Genomic DNA, 5,699 nt, shown 5'->3' with positions numbered 1-5,699 from the left:
GGAGACTCCCTGCCGGCCGTGGTCGGGGCTCCTGGGGCCGAGCAGCCGGCCCCGCCCGACCTTAAAGCGACCGCGCGAACGGGGAGGGCGGGGTTAGGGCGTCCAGGCCAGGGAGCGTGTGGCAACCGTCGGGAGCGGGCTGTCCTCGCGGCTGTCCCCACCCCACCCCCTCCGGGCTACCCCACTGGGGCAGGATTGGGAGCTGAGAGGGACTCGGTGGGAGAGGACTCTAGGAGTCCTCGCTCCCATTTCACAGGAAGGGAAACTGAGGCCCAAAGAGGGTTTACCCCATACTTCCTGGAAGTAACTGGGTTTTGCTTCTCAGAGCACTCAATATGAGAGCACGACCTACCTCCAGGACCTCACATCCTGAGGAGGAAGGCAGAAATAATGGCTGGACGTGGATGGAATTGGAGGGGATTATGCTAAGTGAAATAAGTCCCAACGAGAAAGACAATTATCACGTGGTTTCACTCATGTGGAACATAAGGAATAGCATGGAGAACATTAGGAGAAGGAAGGGAAAACTGAAGGGGGCGGTCTCAAGTCTGCTTGAGATTCTCTCTCCTTCTCCCTCTATCCCTCCCCCCACTCGCATTCTCTCTCTCTAAAATAAATAAATAAATCTTAAAAAAAAAAAGACCTAGTAGGTGAAGCTTTAGACTTCAAAAGGGCATGTTCCCAAATGCGTTTAAAAACACACATGTGGAGGTGTGAGAGAAAAAGAGAACGTATACATGTAACAGGGGTGCTCTAGGCGTGGACCCCAAATCTTTCTGAGCCCCCAGACCACCACCGCTGGTGGGTGGGGGATAGGGGAGGAATCAAAGGGGGAGAAGAACCATGAGAGACTATGGACTCTGAGAAACAAACTGAGGGTTCTAGAAGGGAGGGGGGAGGGGTTAGCCTGGTGATGGGTATTAAGGAGGGCACGTACTGCATGGAGCACTGGGTGTTATACGCAAACAATGAATCATGGAACACTAATCAAAAACTAATGATGTAATGTATGGTGACTGACATAACATAATAAAAAAAGAAAGAATGACAGGCATGTAAGTGCTTCCCCCAGCGCCTGCAGGAGGTTGCTACCCCAGCCCTGAGAGGGAGAGGGAGAGGCCGGGGACAGTGGGGCTTGGGAGCAGGGCCTCCCACCTGCTGTGTGACCTAACCTCTCTGAACCTTCTTCCTCCTGTGTCAAAGGAGGGCTCGTGGTTCCAACTCACAAGTCTTTCAGGACTGAATGAGTTAAGCGGAGCAGGTTAAATGCTAGGCCATTTAACAAGTGCAGGCTAAAGACAGTTTGGGGGGACAGGTGATTTCGGAGTCTGAAGGAAGGGTGAGCGGTGCGGGAGTTTGTAGAGTCTTCTATGGGAAGACATCTGAGCTATCCTAGAACGTGGGGAATGGGGCATAGCATCCAGGTTGAAGGAACAGCCATGTGCAAAGCTGGACAAAAATCACAGGCTGGTTAAAGCTTCACAAAATCCATGTAGGTCAAAAGGAGCCCGTTCCTGGATGAGCTGGGGTCTGGGTTTTGTTTCTGTCCTTTCCCGCTGCTCCAGCAAGCCAGGGAGCTGGGCCAGATTCCCTCTGCCACAGCTAAGGATTCCCCACTAAGCTGGTGGTGACCAACTGTCCTCCCTGCCCAGGGACACAGAAGGTCAGAGCAGCCGTCCAGTTGAGATCTAAAGCTCAGAGAGGGGAAACACTGCCTCAGAGTCACAGAGCAGGTCGGCGGCAGGGCCCAGGCCCCCGATTCCTAAACTCCTTGTTTGCAGGGAAACGTGCCATCCAAGAGCATTAGTGCTCTTTGAGCTCAGCTTCCTCTGACTGGTGGGGTCCTTTTCATTCTGGCTGCGTGAGTCTGGGGAAACCAAGGCTCAGAGAAGCCTGTAACGCAGAGTTCAGAATCTCTGAGCTGAGACAGGAACCAGACAGACCTCAAACCAGGACCTCCTACAGCTTTGTTGTTCTCGATCTGGAAGTGGGGACAAGCCCACGGGGACCAGAGGCCACCAGCAGCCCTCTTGTGGACTTGCTGGGGTGGGGGGAAGAGGGGGAAGCTGGAGGCCATGAAACTGCCCCGCTGATTCACTCCTGCAGGGGCAGGCATCCGTGCAGGGCACGCACCGCTCACTGATCAGGACCCAACTGCCCAGCTACCCCTTTGCCAGTAGGCCCAGGGACAAGTCACAGGTTGGTGAGGTGGAGGTCCCTGCCTGGGCACACCCCTGTCCTTGCTTAAACCTGAGTCCCCTGGCCCGGGCTAGACACCCAGGCCCTGGAGTTGGGCGGGTTGTGGCTTCCATCCCCGATTCAGCCACCCCCAGGCAGGAAGACCTGGGCCACATCCTTCTCTTGAAGCTGCCTTTCCTTTATCTCTAAAGTGGAGAGCGCGGCACCTGCTTCCCAGGGTTGCTATGAGGGTTAGTTAAGACCTTATCCACAAGAAGCTGGCCTCGGTGCACTCTCGCGTGGCAACAAGGCTCTATTTGTGAATCTCCCCTGGCTGATGGTGACCTCCCTGAGGGCAGGGACCAGATGTGGCTTGGCTAGGACCCAGCCAGACCCAGCACAGCTGGGACCCGAGGGGGCTGGGACTGGATACTGATTGGAACCCAGGGATCTGGCCCCATTCTGCCTCTGTCTTCCTCTTTCTCCACTGGTCCCAGAAGTTCTGGTCCCAGCCCCGGGGGTCTGCCAGGGTGCCTGGGCACTGTGGTGGGTCCCACAGGCTTGGCGCACATATAGACCCTTCTTGAACAAGCAACCTCACACTTTCCCCGGCACCAGCTGAGTGACTCACAGGAGAAAATCCATCACCAGCCTCTGCGTCAAGGGGATGGAGAAGGGGGCTACCACTTGTACCCACTTATTACCTGTCACCAACCATCTGCCTTTCCCAGTTAGCTGTCGTCTCAGCTAAGTCCTCGAGGCTGAGTTAGAATGCCCTGCCCAGCGTTGCATAGCTAGTAAACGGCGGGAGAGGGGTGGGGAGAGGAGGTGCTGAAACCCACATGGGTCTGAATCTTCCAGACCCATAGGCACTTTTCCATTTTGGTCATACTGTCCCCTCCTCAGTTCCAGCCAGGCTGCTACCACCTCTCCCTGGCCTCTCTGCCTGCACACTATCTGCCCTTCATGCTACACCAGCCTGAGCTTCCAGACCAGCACCCCGAGCAGGCCTTCACCCACCTAAGACTTCCAGCGCTGCCCATTCCCCTCAGAATAACGACCCCAGCTGCTAAGTGTCCACCTCCCAGCTTCATTTCCTGTGCTCCCCTCCGGCCACACTCCTGAATTCATGATCCAGTGTGTTCCAAGCACAGCACCACGCCTTTGCCGCACCTGGTGAGCTCACACACTTGCCTTAAGACGCAGGTCACCAGTCGCCTTCTCTGGGTGACTCTTCCTCAGTGTGTCAAAGCAGAACTATCTAGTCCCTCTCCCAAGCTCCCACCGGACTTTACAGCTACTTCCACCATAGCCCTGAGCACACCTAACAAATAAAACCACGTGCCTCTCCTTCTTTTCCAAGAAAAAGTAGCTGGACATTGCAGAGAGTTTAGAATATATCGATACGTTAAAAGAAATCAGAATATCCCCCTTCACAGATGCGGTACAGCGTCCAGCCCTGTAAATGAAGAAAAACATTTCCCCGAATGCAGCATCATCTGCACAGCTCTGCCCACTCCCTCACCCGGCCCCTCCCACTCCCACCTTTGCAAGCCAGGTTGCTCTGGGATCCATGGTCCCAAGCCACATTTGGACAAGCAACGAGAAATAAGCACTGGAATCGGACAGGCTTCTTAGGGGTGTTACGAGGATTAAAGGAGTTAATATATAATGTGCTTAGCAACAGTGCTTGGCTCATAGTAAGTGTTAGTAATATTGGCTATTATTATTATTATTTTATTATCTGTAAATAAGAAGCAATGAGAGAATCCAGGATCTTCTTGGAAGAGCATCCTCCCTCCTTCCTCCACCTCCTGCTTCTAGGACAGAGGTCCAGCATCCTTTTCCAAGATCACCACCTGGAGACAACCAGCCACTGTAACATTTTGACGTAACTCTTTTCCAAAAGGGCACATTTTACAAAAATCTGATCATGCATTGCAAACCATTTTGATAGGCTTTTATTTTTATTTAACACAATCTATCATGGATATCTTTCCATATCTTACTGCATTCTAATTATTTGCTTACATATCCAGCTGACCTATGGACAGCATCTTGTGGGCAGGTATGGACAGCTCATGTCCATCTGCACACTCCCACCCCCGTGCCCTCTCAAGGCTGGCACACCATAAGCCCACTGTGAATGGATGCCATGAACAGCACGGGATGTGCAATGGTGGGTTCTGTTGGCTGCCTAGGAGCACAGTACATTTCCAGAGGGAGGGAAGAAGACTCATGGGGAATGGGGACATCCCAGGTTCCGCCAACAATGTCGACACAGCCAGTCAAGGCCAAGGAGTAGGAGTATCTTTAAAGGACTATCTCTGAGCACATTCCTTAATGCCAAAGAGCAACGGGAGTCTGAGGTTTGGCTTCATGAAAGAGGGGGTTTAGATCAGTGTTCTCAACCCAGGGCGATTTTGCCCACTCTTATCGCTCAGAAGACATTTGACGACGTATGGAGATATTTTAGTTTCAGCACTGTGGTGGGCGGGGGGACACTGCTGGCCCCAGTGTCCGGGGATGCTGCTAGACATCCTGCAACAAACAATGATCTGTCCCAGGTGTCGAGCGCCAAGATTAAGAAACCCTGGTTGAGACTATCTAGGTTAGGCTTTGGAGACTGCCTCGTTCAAAGGATTTCAGGCAATGTTCCACAGAGAGAAGGAGAAATGAATAAATGTGGATATATAATATAAAGAAATATGAGGGAGAATAAACCTGAGATTCCAGAAAGTCAGCTCTCTTCTCCGTGCCTTAGAAAAGTCTCTGCAATTCTAACACATAACTTCTGAAACAAACTTACCAGAGCGTCCCTCTCGTGCATGAAGAGCAGAAAGAGGGGAGCAGGCAGGGGCCCTGGCCCCACCCCCAGCCAGTCAGAGCAGGGGCCCTTTGTGCCAGGTTTTGCTACTAGAGTTCTGAGTCAGTTTTCCTTTGGGGGAGAAACCCTGGAGGCGGAGAATGGGTGGAGAAAAGGTTTGAAAACCACTGATCTGCCTTGATCTCTATTTTATAGGCCCAGAAAAGGAAAGTGAGTTTCGTGAAGTCACGCAACGAATCTGAAGTAAAACAGGAACCCAGGCAGAGACTCCTTATGGCCAGAGCCTCTTTTACCAGCCTCTTAGCCACTAGATAGAATCACGGATGCCTTGGGCTAGGAATCGGGCCCTTGGGGGGCGGGGCGGGGGGCGGGCAGACAGGAGTTGGTAAGCGATGTCCCACAGATCTGGCTCACTGTCTGTTTTTGTATGGCCTAGAATTAAGAACGGTTTGTATACTTTTTAGTGGCTGAAAAAAATCAAAAGAAGAATATTTCATGATCCATGAAAAGCTTATGAAATTCACATTTTAATGTCCACAAATAAAGTTTTATTGGAACACAGACATGCTCATTCTTTGACGTGGAACTTTTGCACGACAGCGTTAGAATTAAGTATGGTCACAGAAACCATATGGCCCCTAAAGCCTCAAATATTAACTTCTGGGCCTTTACAGAAAATATTTGCCAGCCCCTG

The sequence above is a fragment of the Leptonychotes weddellii genome, chromosome 4, assembly GCF_054177405.1.
Source record: "Leptonychotes weddellii isolate Sample4059 chromosome 4, ASM5417740v2, whole genome shotgun sequence".
Classification (NCBI taxonomy): Eukaryota; Metazoa; Chordata; class Mammalia; order Carnivora; family Phocidae; genus Leptonychotes; species Leptonychotes weddellii.
Note: the sequence above shows the minus strand (reverse complement) of the source record.